Genomic DNA, 15,417 nt, shown 5'->3' with positions numbered 1-15,417 from the left:
AAAACCCCAATCTCATATCATGTAATTTTATATATTAGCGAAAATCATATTATTCTAAACATCTAAGAATTATTATTATGCAATATTAAATTTTTATTTTCATAATATCATGATTTTGAATAGAGACAATTTCAACCAAAAATATTCTTACTTTCTTCATGGCTAAGTAATCTATGCAATATTAAGTACTTCGAAATTTTTGCTTATCTGAGAAAGTGAAATCGATAACAGTTCTTACAAATTTGAAGTGCATTTTTTTTTCAGATTTCCTAACCTAAATTCTAACATATGACCATGAATCTTGAAAATGCAGATGAGTAAGATATGAGTATTGACTAAAGCCTACTAATGAGGAAGTTGTGTTGGTCAAGGAAATCGAGTATAACTGAACTTCACCACCATTGGAAATCCTAATAAGGTTGATGGGTACATTTACCTAAACATAAGATGTTAGTATATCATAGACAAAAATTTTGAAAAAGAAGGTTAGCAGTGATATATCACTATAATAGTAATATCATCACCTAGATTTTTTTTATATAAAATATATTTTTTTAGGTAATGATGTGATACAATATTAAAGTGTCACGTCTTCATATGGATTAAAATAGGTAAAAGTTGTCAAGTTCAAGATTAATGTGGATGAAAAAGCTTAGGGACTAAGTTGAGAAAAATTATTAATTTTAGAGACTAATAGTCTATTTGAACAACACAGAATAATTAGATGAAAGTTTAATTATTAGGGTAGTATTTACACTGTTTTGTAATTTCTTTGTAATTACATAGATATATTTGGCTGACAGATTGTAATTACATTGTAATTCCCTGTGTCATGTTTTGTAGTATAAAGTATAATTACAAATTGTTATTACATAATGAAGTAATTTATATTTTTTAAAAATAGTAATTAATATAAAAATATTATTAGTACGACAAAAAAATATAAATAAGTAACAAAAATTAAAATTAAATCATCGTATGCAATATGTTAGTTTAAGAAAGTAATCAATAATACAATTACTAATAAAATAAAAAAGAAAAATAAACATCATATGCAGCTTTATCTAAGTGCTCTAGCATTCCATATTTGTTAGGTTATTCTCTCTTTAACATTTATTATATACTCATTATTATTTCTTGTTCCTTGACTAAGTTCTTGGTCATTTGGATCTGAATTTGTATCATTAAAATTATCAATGTCTCTTTTTTCCATATACTTTTTCAAAGTATGAGTCATCTCAATTCCACTTAAGAATGAAGTTATGAAGTAGGCAACATGCTAGTACAATCCAACTTTGGTTTTTATGCTATACAAAGGTAATGTTGTTAATATGGGAAATCTTTTTTCAGAATAACAAATGCCCACTTAACTACATTTCAAAACTTTGAATGCCTCAAATTAAAAAGTTTGCAAGTTGTGTCAAGTGCTTGTGTTTGGCTCTATTCTCTCAAATAGTATCGTACCTCACAATATCGTGCAAGAAGACCTTTTTGTATTTGAATAATTAGCATCTACCACATAATATTTGAGTTTATGGTGAAAACAATTTGTAGCTTTGATTATAAAATAGAAACTTAATTTGGAGAAAGACTTATGCTAGGTTACAATCATTTTTATAATACGTAAATTAAGTTTAAAATAATATAAAATCTATAAAATACAACATTTTATGAAAAAGTTATTTTTAACACTTCTTATAAATAATATAATTATTTATTATAAATTTACAAAGTTATTTTTAATGTTTTTTTAATAAACAAATTATTATTTTTATAATATATAGCATGGACACATAATAAGTTATGCCCATATTTTTTAGTCATATTTTTTTTATAAATAAGTATATTATAACACTTTTATAAAATGTAAATTATTTCTTATAATATAATTTTATAGGATTTATAATATAACTTTAGAATTATTCTACCATAGCCATCCCAAACACTCAAACATATTCATGCTTATAATATAATTTTCATAACTTAAACTTGTATAAAAAATATTTTTTAAAATTCAAATAAAGTATGAGTTTTGGAAAGTAGTAATTGAATTTTAGTGTAATTAGCCACATAATTACTTTAATTCTCATATTTCCTTAATAATTATAAAGTGTAATTGAGGTGCTTCAATTGCACCTATTTTAGTAAATTATCTAAAAATATCATTTTTTTTGTAATTACAAATAATTACATCTGAATTCAATTATTAATTAGTTTTTAGATATACATGATTGTCGGATATCTAATTACTTTTAGAAAGAAAGAATCTAAAACTTATTAAATCCTTAAATAATTAGCTTTGAATTCGGTGATTATTGAAAATTACAATTGACTATCTTTCTAGTGGAACCTCGGGTTAAAGTGACTAAGACGAATTTATTGTAGATTTGGTGGGGAGACAAGATAATCTACATCTCTATTTCTTTACAACTTTTATCAGCAGAGTTAGGTCACCATTTAAAAAAAAAAAAAGATCGTATAGAATCTATAATTTTGGTGAAATTTTAATTTTAAATTAATTCTAATGAAGTAATGATAAGAATGAAAGTTTGAAATTTTAAGTTTAATATAATAAATCTTGAGTTTGTTGAAATGTATTTTGATTGAAGTAATCAGATATAATATATTATTTTGTTGGCATGGTTATTAAAATGATATTTTCCTCTGAAAAAATTCCAAAAATACTTCAACAAACTTATATTGTCTCTTAACCTTTTAATCTATTTATAGTATCTCTATTGCTATAATTTATTAAGTATTGGAAACTTTATACTTTTCCTATCAAATATTAGAAATTTTAGAGAAATTTTTATTTAATTTAAATTACACAATATTAAATATACTTATACATATATTCAAATTTTTATTAAAAAATACAATAGTCATATTGAATGATTGAAAAAATTACTAAATACTTTTAAAACATATTAAAAACCTATTCAACAAAATATATTCTAACAACATATTAAATATTATTAAATAAAAAGACAGAAAATCAAGAACAAAGAAAATGAGAGAGCATATTTTATTGATCAATCGGAATATTTACAACGCTTCTTCAAAGTCTATATTTATAGACATAAGAAGTATAAATGAAATAGAACTCTACTTCTAATTACTATTAGAATTTAAAGTACATCAAAACTTATCTAGATCTTGATGGATATCCACTTAATAAGATATTCATAACACTCCCCCTTGGATGCTCATTTGTAGATAATGTGTTTCATTAAAACGTTACTAAGATAAAAACCTTGTGGGAAAAAATTTCCTAGTGAAAGAAAAATAGTACACATATCTATAATACGCATAATATGTTGCATCATTAAAAACCTTACCAAGAAATCCCAATGGGACAAAACCACAGTTAAGGGAAAAAGAGTACAACGTGTATTTACTCCCCCTCATGAAAACATCACATACTTTCTAATGTTCTACGTATTCAATCTTGAATACTAGTTTTTCAAATGACTATTTGAATATATTTGTTAAGCATTTATATCACCATTCTTTTGAAAGTCATGAGTGAGGAAAAATTTTAGGGAAATATATTTTGATCTCTTTAGGAGTTTCAACAATAATCATAGCAAACTTTAATGATGCTTTTATAAAAACACAAATAGGTATTTTGTATCATTTTATAAACCTCATTCAACCACTATTCACCACATATGTTCAAATGATTTCAATTCATATTAATGAACAATTTCTTGAAAATTTCAATATGCTTATAGCATTCTAAATCCTTCAAGGATTTTAATATAAACTTTACTATATAGTGATTCATAAAAGGTTGTCACAACAATCATTAAACGCTAGTTAAATCTTTACTATATAATGATTCATAATATATCTAAAAGTTATTGCATCCATCATAAAAGAATATTATATGTTTTCATAATCAATGCTAGGACTTAGCGAAAAACTTCAAATTTTTTATTCCACTTTTGCAAAACTACTTCATTTGCACTATCATTGGCTTTATACATTTAGATAATTGAAGTACTAGTCCAAAAACTCCTTTAACTTAATTGTCCTTGAGTTGCGTCTTTCTATTTTGACCAATTTTTTTCATATTTATATTTCTCAATAGATTTATTCAAGATCCTCTTTTTATTTCATTATTTCAATAATAATATTGCAAGCAAAACCATTGTCGACCACTTTTATTATCGGTTCGACATTTTCTCGAATTGTATCGAGATCTTTTATTTTCACTATTTTAATCTTCAGTTTCTGGTACCTGAATCTCTTCAAGAGTTTTACTTATTAGCTATGTCATAGGTCATTTCTGGAGCACTCGCCTTCACTATATGATCATCTAGATTTATTATTTTCTTTTATGGGAATTTTCATATTTGGAACTTGTAATGAGTTATCCTTGTTAAACTTCTAGTTCAAATTACTCTCCCCCTAACTTATTACAAGTTATTATTTCTCTCCCCCTAATGTCGGGAAAACTATTAAATCAAAATAGTAATCACAAATCATGTCGTAATTGAATCTCCAATACATTTAAAACATATAATAATATAAGGAAACTCGTAATTAATATATATTCCTAATTTTCTTTGAGTATTCACTTATCTTTTGTTTTGGTGAAGCAATTGAAACATATACGCACATACAAAGATTCAAAGATGAAAAATATTTAGCTCTTAAATAAAAACCAATTGTAATGGGGAATATTTATAACTTATTGGCTTGATGTGTACAACATGTAAATCAACATAATCTCATGCTGAAACAGGAAGTAACACAATATACCTGGCCTGGTCGCCAAGCCCAAATATTAAGATGTCACACCACCGTCACGCATCACACACATTATAAAATGTCACATTAATAGGCAATCATCCTCTTTGTTAGTGTTCTTACAAAATTTTAAGTCAAGCATATATTAATCATCATTAAAACATGCCAAACATGCTTCAAACAAACTTATAATATCAATTAAAAATGCATTAGAGCCACTAAGCAAAATTTCAAAAACAAGTTACGCAGGTATTAGTACTGAAACAACTGCTTGAAAAATCTATACCGAAACAACATTTTATTTCTCGCTTAAATTCAAAATCTCAAAATTTATCTATACCTTTTGTCGAAACCATTTTTTTTATATTTCGAAGTAAAAATGATTGATCGAGTTTTTGGAAAGCGAAAATGGAGTCGCCACCAATCTTTTCTTGTTTAGGTGTGATCGGATCACCTAGAAATTTGGGTTGTTTTAATAAAACATTTTGGTTTACTAAAACAATGATTTTGGTCTACGAAAATATGAGAAAATAGGCTCGGGAGTCGGTTACGTATGAGGAAGGATTAGCACCCTCGTTACGCCTAAAATTGGTACCAAATCGATTAAATAATGTCCTTTTGTCTAAAATTAAAAATGTTTTTGAAATGTGGTTCTTTTTAATAACATTTGAATAAACCGAATCCTTTGCCAAAAATCTTCTTGTTTCGACGTTCGAAAATTTATAATTCGAAAATAACAAAAGGATGCCCAACTATTTGGTCCAACGAAAAATCGATACCTAGCACAGTAAGGCATGATTCCTCGAATTTCCAAACATTGACCATTGCCTCACCTTAGAAGATACGAGTGAAATTCCGAAGAGACATTCGATTATTTTGAACAAACGGGAGATTGCAACCCAACACGATAGGGCACTATTCCCCGAATTGCCAAACATCGAACATTTCTTTCATTTTAAAGAGTTTTTAGAAAACGTGAGTGAAATTCCAAAGGGATCTTCGATCGTTTTGAACAAATGAAAAAGCGCAACCCGGCACGATAGGACACAACATTTCAAATCCTCGATACAAGATCATTTTATAATTTCCAAAACTCATGCATTTGAAATTTCAAAAGGATATTTAGTTATTTAGGTTAAACAAGAAAAATTGAAACCTAGTAAGTTAGGGTACTATTTTCTTGAATTTCCTAAATTCGAAATATTGCCTTATTTTTAATTTAAAAAACATGGACGAAATCTCGAGAGAATATTTATTTGGTCAAATAGAAAATCGAAACCCAACACGTTAGGGCACAATTTCTCGAATTACCAAACACGAAATATTACCTCGCTTTGAAATTTTATTTTTTATTTTTTATTTTTTAAAAGGGAGTGATTATGGAAACAAACTTGCAACGTATTTATTCGATTTATTTGAAGTAAAGAAAATGAAATGAATAATTTCAGGCAAATAGGTTGGCAATCTCAATCATAATATAATACATGGGGATGCAAAACAAAGTAACAAATATGGAAAACATATATCAATAATATATTATACAAATTTTTGAAAAGTGCAAACATGAAAATCGAAACATGCCCAATGATAATAATCTTACCACATACACTATTTAACGTTTCTAACTAATGGTTAAATAAAAATCTATTTTAAGAAAAATATTTTAAAAGGTAATAAAAAATGTTAAAACAAATAAACTTGAAATGAACAATTTAAAAGTAGGTAAATTATATATATATATACATAAACAGATAATACATGCAAAAAATTTACAATAGATTGTAAAATAAATAAAAAATAAAAATAAATAATACATAAAGCATATAAAGTTTAACATATAAATGAGCTTCAAAATAAGTATTATAAGAGGAAATTTAAAGTTAGTGTTATGCAAAATAATTTAAAACCAAGATTCAAAAAATGTATATATATAATATATATTATGTGCATAGCAATAGTAATGTGTACCTATATAAAATTTTAAAACGAATAATGTACATATTAGCAAGTTGTAACATAAATGAATTATATAAATGCAACCATGTAAGAATATACAAAAGAATATACGAATGACATACTATATAATATAAATCAATAATTATACAAAATATTTTGAAACAAGATTTACTTACCAACAATTAACAAGATACATAAAGCATAAAACTTAATATAAACATTGTATATAAAAAAATAGTAATATAGGCAAGTGTTTGAAATAAACAAAGTATAATTTAAAATTGGGAAACAAATGGTATACATAAATAGATTTAAAGGGAAAAATATAAACATGTTTGCAAGGGAATTCAAATAAGTAATTCAATTAAATTATGTATATATATATATGTATATAAAATAAAGAAAATAAAATAAAATAACAAAAATGAAAAATGAACAAAGGGAATACAAGAAATTAAAATCAACCTTTTTTTTTTTACTTTGGATTTTTGATCTCTGTGTGAAAATACAATGTTTTTCTTTCCTCCTCCCCCCTTTACATTTGGTTTTATGATGGCTTTTATAGCCTTGTTACAACATTTTTATTATTATTTATTCTCTTTTCTTTTTACAAGTGGTAGACAAAAGAGGACTAGGGTGGCACTTAGGGCAGCACATAGGGTGAAGAGGTTAGGTTTTTTTCTTTTTCTTCATTTTTTTTATTTTTTATTTTGGGTTGTATTTGGGCTTGGGGTATTTTGGGTTTTAGTTGAGTTTTGGTATTTGAGCTGTGATTTTATTGGGCCCCGGGCAAAATTTGGGTCTTACAGCTGCCCCTCTTTGCTCATTGTTATGTTAACAGGAATGAAGCAAAGACTATAAAAAGACCAAATTTTCCCGGGCTCACCGAGTCTTGAGTTCTTGATCATTGATCTTCTTTAAATGGCCCCTTGACAGCTTCAATCTACTTCACTGTAACTTAGGAAGGCGATATCTGCTATCTTTGATCTGCTCCCCGTCTAATACAGAGACGCCAAATCCGTTATCTTCGATCTGCTCTCCGCCGCTACAGAGACGCCAAATCTGTTATCTTTGATCTGCTCTCCACCGCTACAGAGACGCCAAATCTGTTATCTTCGATCTGCTCTCCGCCACTACAGAGATGCCAAATCATCTTCGATCTGCTCTCCGCCGCTACAGAGACGCCAAATCTGCTATCTTCGATCTGCTCTCTGCCGCTACAGAGACGCCAAATCTGCTATATTCGATCTGCTCTTCGCCGCTACAGAGACGCCAAATCTGTTATCTTCGATCTGCTCTCCGCTGCTACAGATATGCCAAATCATCTTGGATTTGCTTCAACGTAAACACGTGAAAGCCAAATCAGCTATGTTTTCGATCTACTCCTTGCCTGATACAGAGATGCCAAATCATCTTGGATCTGCTTTAACGTAAACACGTGAAAGACAAATTAGCTATGTCTTCGATCTACTCCCCGCCTGATACAGAGATGCCAAATCATCTTGGATATCTTCAGCTTGTTGCCCTACTGCTTAGGGGGTTAAGACTTGTGAATTCACCGATTCTACTGCACTGTCCTCTGTAAAATCAGTTTCATGTATCCATGCTTATGCCAAATAATTAGGATGCTATAATTGAAATGAATCAAATGTTCCTAACTAAATGTGATGCTTTATGTCAAATAATTAGAATGTTATGAAATGAATCAAATGCTCCTAACTAGATGTGTTATTATATGAATGTAGAAATGTCATGAGCCTTTTTTAAAAAGGCTTAAGGTATCATCGTTCGTTGTTCATTAGGATATTATCGCTGACGTATTACGCTGGCATCTTGTTCGGCTGGTATTCTTGACAGAAAAGTCAAAGAAATAATCACATTTTGCTCAGCAAGCTTGCCCCACTGTAATTTCAGAGTCCCTTCCACTGTACCTTTTGGGACATAAAGTTTGTGCCTCCTACTAACATTTGGTTTCTTCCATCCATTCCACTGCAACTCAAAGGCATAGGATTTGTATCATCTTCAATCAGTTTGATCTGTTACACTATTCCCTGGGTGTAATGACCAGATGTATATGAATGTAGAGTATCATTTTCTTTTCTCGAGAATGACCCTCTTTTACACTTAGGTTGACATTGCTCGTCATTTGTCGAGGTTGTATCACTGACAAAATGTCTTGTCTTTTGGTTTAACCAATAAAGAGTCTAAAGGGATAATATTTCCAACCCTTAGGCTTGGTGAGTTCTAAACAATAGTCCTGTTTTAATTTCTTGTATTATTTAGAAACTTCTAGAGTAACATGCAAAACTTCTTTTGTAAAAGTGTTATTAGTCCATTAATTATTATTTCAATGCAAAATGCTTGAAAAAGATCAAAACAATGAACAAGAAGGAAATTGATTAGGAGCATAGCTCGAAATGGATAAATTAATCAAAGATTGCAAATGCAATAAGAAGGAAATTAACTCAAAACGAATAAGTTAATCAAATATAGCAAATTCAAAATGGGTAGAATGGAAAACTAGGTGCCCTAGATATCACAACTTGAGCTTCTCTGTACCAATTTCTTAAGGACTTTTCTGAGCTCAATACGTGTTTAGGGGATTCAAAGCACTTTGTTGATGCCCCAAGACATAGCATACTTCTTCATTGTTAATTCAGGTATAGCAAGACTATTGTATGCCCCACTTTGATCCAAATTTGAGTCGCCCTTTCCGGGTTTTCAACTCAAATCTCATTTGGTCTCAAAGCGCCCTTTGCGGGTTTTCGCTTTGGCCTCTCCTTTTTCTTCTCTTTTTTTTTGAAGGTCTCAAAGCGCTCTTTGCGGGTTTTCGCCTTGGCCTCTCATTTTCTAGATGAAATACTTCTTGACGAAATCTGAATTCACCGACTTGGGAAAATCTTTGCCATCTATCTCGGTCGATATTAATGCCCTTCCAAAACAGGTCTTTTTTACTACATAAGGTCCTTCTCAGTTTGACATCCACTTTTTTCTAAAGTCTTTTTGTATAGGAATGATCTTTTTCAACATCAAGTTCCTCTTGTAGAATTCTCTAGGATGAACATCTTCATCGTAAGCTCACATCGTTCATTGGACCATGATGGATGGCTTTCAACCTCTTTTCTGATCGTATCGGGATTGCCTTATCCACCTTCAGGTCTGACAAGACTCAGAGACAAGAAATCTCCTCTTTAAAATTGTTTTTATCCCATAGACTGATGAAATACGCTGCCCTGGTGAAGGTCTTGGCCAACGTTCGATGAGCATAGAGGGTAACTAGTGACTTCTTATGTCTTTACAAGTCTCGGTCATCTTCCCCATGATCTTTAATTTGTTGTTGGGTCTTTTTTTTTCCTTTGCCTTTACCTTTGCCATAAAGCGCCTAATCTTTGAACAGACTGCAAGCTTTTGACATTGTACAACTGTGTTAGACATGATTTTCTGGCACTCTTTGTTGGCACCCTTTTTTTTTTTTAGAATTTGATGACTGTCGACCTAGTGATATTGGCATATGAAACAACTTTTACCCTTTTCGCGGAGTAATCGACGACCCCCAAAAGCGAATCAGTATTGGTTAGAAGCTTTCAAAGAGATCGACCCATAACCTCCATGCCCCCACATAGAGAACATCTACAGAGAAATGAAAGGACACATGAATCTTGTCTCCATAAATTTTGCATTTACAGTATACTGATACAATCCCTTTCTACGGTGGACCAGCAGAACCCAAATCTCATGATTAGCTCGGCCACAGTATATGACATTAGCATATGTCATTCAAAAACCCCGCAACATCCTCACGTCTTAGTAGCCAGGCATATCTTGATACGATTGTGCAAAAAATCTTTAAATTCTTGGAAATGAGTCAATGACGTCTCGCTTTGCCTTTGTGGTGATTCAGACTCCGATGTTTGCCTCTTTTTCTTGTCCTAGGCCTACTGTCTACTGTCTTTTTGTAAGAGAGGATCTGTTTTCATCTTACTCTACCATCCTTAACAAATCAGAGAGTAGTCTACATCTCTGTCATCTTCAAAGTGTTGAGATCCCTTTAGGCCCATATTTCGCTCAAAAGGAGGTTCAGAGTCATGACAGCGTTGCTCTCATCATTGATATCTACGGACCTGTTGTAGATATGAAGGCAGATTCCAAAGAATAAATTATTCTAACAATAATTATTTGTATGGTATGATCATGAATGAAAGAATCTAAGAATAGTCGTTTGTACAGTATAAAATGGAAAGAATAAAAGAATATTTACTCAAACATGTATTTCATTGAAATAAAAATTTGGATATAAGCCTATTTCACAAAAGGATTCTTGTTACTTCTAGGCTTAAAACAACAAGTTTGTTTTGAATATTACTCTAGATTAGCTCTAAAAATAAAGGATCCTTTTCACAGTTCCATTGTTTAAAACACCCTAAGTACGTAAGGGCAGAAGCTTGAAAAAGTCTACTCCTAGGTTTCCTCTTCTGATACGTCATTGATGTTCGAGTTTCCCAATACCAGGCATTGCATTAGAGTTCCGAGCTCGATGCACCCTTAAATCTCATGCCCCAATCCAGCATAAAACTCATAACGTTCGCCTCTTTAACAGAAAGGTTGGATAACTGATTTCCCGCTCCAGAGGGATCATCGAATTTTACGATACCCAAATTGGTGAGTCTTTCGATAATCTTTTTAAAAGCGGTACAGTTCTCGATGGAATGCCCCGTGATTCCCGCATGGTATTCACATTGACTGCTTGCATCGTACCATTTAGGATATGGGGGCATATAGGTTTCATGTAAAAAGGGGATACGACATGTGTGTCGAACAAAACGCGGTACAACTCTCCATATGTGATTGGAATGGGCGCGTATTGGGGTTTTTCTGAGCTCGGTCTTCGATTGGGTTCTTGCCTTGAGGAGGTCTGATGGCTGGTAGTTACTGACCTTGGCCAGCCTGCTATAACCGGCTCCGAACGACCCTTGTTATACCTACTCGTACTATTTGCCTTCTTTTCCTTCTTCTTCGAGGCCTTTAAAGTCCACTCTCCCCTTGTCTTCGTTTTTGCTAGAACAACTGACTCGGCTTGATCATCTTTCGGGTTAAAACCTGAACCCATCGAGAAGCTCAACAGTGCTGATGTATCCGTCTGACATTGGTGTCCTATAACAACGGGTACCCCTTGCATGTCTGGTTGGGTCGGGACGCTTATTGGGAAAAAGCCTAGGGAATAGATGATCTCTTCAACATCATCCTCACTATTGACCACTAGGCCATTCCTTTTTTCAAATTCTCCGGCCAGTAAATGGGTTAACTTGCCCATCATATTTCTTTGGAGTTCTAGCATTTCTCGCATAACCTGTTGAATTTCGATCAACTGCTCTTGCATCTTCATTTGCCTTTGCTCCATTCTCTCCAACCTTTGGTCCATATCTTTTGTCGGTTCTGAAATAATTTTACCTAATTAGGGCCGTTTTGGGAAGATCTAATGCAAATGATGCAATGCAATGCACATGATGCAATGCAATGCAAATGCATGGGATGAATGCAAAGGAAAGAAAGATGTTGATTTTGAATTCAATTCCCCTAGAACAACTTTATATAAAACAAATTCTTTTTCATAAAACGGATTACGTATACGGCCTTGCTTTCGTATTCGAGGCGAAGGCACTGATCCCCTTTCTTCATGAAAGTCAAATCTTGCAAGCTTCCAATGTATGCCTCTACTAGCTCCTTTTTGCTTAATCCAGGCCACGAATTACTATCCTCGCAATGTTGATTAGCTCCTTTAAGAAAGTCGAGACGCGACGGTTTTTGGATAATCTTTATCAGTTTGAATCCTTAGGTAAAGTTTTATTTTCTTCCACGAACTGTTAGCTTTCTTCTGTTGTGTTCACTTGGACCGAATTCGGACAACCGTATTGTAATCCGCGTTATTAAGAAATTCATTTTCTTATGATAAATTGTTTTATTTAGCAATTGAATATCAACACCTCCTTTCTATGATGATGTAATGCAATGCAGTTATGAACAAACAAAAACAAAACACATTAGTATCAAAATAAACAACCAACAAATTACCTAATCGGGTGATCACTAGGGGTTCGGAGTGGCTCTGCCTAGGGTAAGCTCCTAGGTGTCTCTATATGTGGCTCGATTCTAGAGTAAGGGTACCCGAACTAGCAGATTCCTCGGTCCTCACCCATTATAGGCTCATATGGACCAAGTTCAGTTCAGGGGAATACATTTCCTTATGCCCACGCGGAGGTGAAAACCTCACGAAGACATAAGTACGGATGTATTCCGGAAACGATCCCCTAGCCCATGCGGAGGTGAAAACCTCACGAAAGCATAGTTTCTCACTCCCATTTAAAAGGTGTGACTACAACGGTCATGCAATGCAATGCAAAAGTATTCTATAGGACTTGAACCAAAACAAATGAAGTAAAAGGATTATTTGTTAAAAACCAAATTTTAAATTTTCGACAAAAGGACCAAAAAATAATCAATTTTGCGGCTTGACTCTCTTATTGTCCCCAGTGGAGTCGCCAAGCTGTCGAAACCATTTTTTTTATATTTCGAAGTAAAAATGATTGATCGAGTTTTTGGAAAGCGAAAATGGAGTCGCCACCAATCTTTTCTTGTTTAGGTGTGATCGGATCACCTAAAAATTTGGGTTGTTTTAATAAAACATTTTGGTTACTAAAACAATGATTTTGGTTTACGAAAATATGAGAAAATAGGCTCGGGAGTTGGTTACGTATGAGGAAGGATTAGCACCCTCTTTACGCCCAAAATTGGTACCAAATCGATTAAATAATGTCCTTTTGTCTAAAATTAAAAATGTTTTTGAAATGTGGTTCTTTTTAATAACATTTGAATAACCCGAATCCTTTGCCAAAAATCTTCTTGTTTCGACGTTCGAAAATTTATAATTCGAAAATAACAAAAGGATGCCCAACTATTTGGTCCAACGAAAAATCGATACCCAGCACAATAGGGCATGATTCTTCGAATTTCCAAACATTGACCATTGCCTCACTTTAGAAGATACGAGTGAAATTCTGAAGAGACATTCGATTATTTTGAACAAACGGGAGATTGCAACCCAACACGATAGGACACTATTCCCCGAATTGCCAAACATCGAACATTTCTTTCATTTTAAAGAGTTTTTAGAAAACGTGAGTGAAATTCCAAAGGGATCTTCGATCGTTTTGAACAAATGAAAAAGCGCAACCCGGCACGATAAGACACAACATTTCAAATCCTCGATACAAGATCATTTTATAATTTCCAAAACTCATGCATTTGAAATTTCAAAAGGATATTTAGTTATTTAGGTTAAACAAGAAAAATTGAAACCTAGTAAGTTAGGGTACTATTTTCTTGAATTTCCTAAATTCGAAATATTGCCTTATTTTTAATTTAAAAAAACATGGACGAAGTCTCAAGAGAATATTTATTTGGTCAAACAGAAAATTGAAACCCAACACGTTAGGGCACAATTTCTCGAATTACCAAACACGAAATATTACCTCGCTTTGAAATTTTAATTTTTAGTTTTTATTTTTTAAAAGAGAGTGATTATGGAAACAAACTTGCAATGTATTTATTCGATTCATTTGAAGCAAAGAAAATGAAATGAATAATTTCGGGCAAATAGGTTGATTTCAGGCAAATAGGTTGGCAATCTCAATCATAATATAATACACGGGGATGCAAAACAAAGTAACAAATATGGAAAACATATATCAATAATATATTATACAAATTTTTGAAAAGTGCAAACATGAAAATCAAAACATGCCCAATAATAATAATCTTACCACATACACTATTTAACGTTCTAACTAATGGTTAAATAAAAATCTATTTTAAGAAAAATATTTTAAAAGGTAATAAAAACTGTTAAAACAAATAAACTTGAAATGAACAATTTAAAAGTAGGTAAATTATATATATACATAAACAGATAATACATGCAAAAAATTTACAATAGATTGTAAAATAAATAAAAAATAAAAATAAATAATACATAAAGCATATAAATTTTAACATATAAATGAGCTTCAAAATAAGTATTATAAGAGGAAATTTAAAGTTAGTGTTATGCAAAATAATTTAAAACCAAGATTCAAAAAATGTATATATATAATATATTATGTGCATAGCAATAGTAATGTGTACCTATATAAAATTTTAAAACGAATAATGTACATATTAGTAAGTTGTAACATAAATGAATTATATAAATGCAACCATGTAAGAATATACAAAAGAATATACGAATGACATACTATATAATATAAATCAATAATTATACAAAATATTTTGAAACAAGATTTACTTACCAACAATTAACAAGATACATAAAGCATAAAACTTAATATAAACATTGTATATAAAAAAATAGTAATATAGGCAAGTGTTTGAAATAAACAAAGTATAATTTAAAATTGGAGAACAAATGATATACATAAATAGATTTAAAGGGAAAAATATAAACATGTTTGCAAGGGAATTCAAATAAGTAATTCAATTAAATTATGTATATATATATATGTATATAAAATAAAGAAAATAAAATAATATAACAAAAATGAAAAATGAACAAAGGGAATACAAGAAATTAAAATCAACCTTTTTTTTTTTACTTTGGATTTTTGATCTCTATTTGAAAATACAATGTTTTTTTTTTCCTCCTCCCCCCTTTAC

This window comes from Gossypium hirsutum, chromosome A03 (genome assembly GCF_007990345.1).
Source record: "Gossypium hirsutum isolate 1008001.06 chromosome A03, Gossypium_hirsutum_v2.1, whole genome shotgun sequence".
Taxonomy (NCBI): Eukaryota; Viridiplantae; Streptophyta; class Magnoliopsida; order Malvales; family Malvaceae; genus Gossypium; species Gossypium hirsutum.
This window is presented reverse-complemented; position numbering follows the sequence as displayed.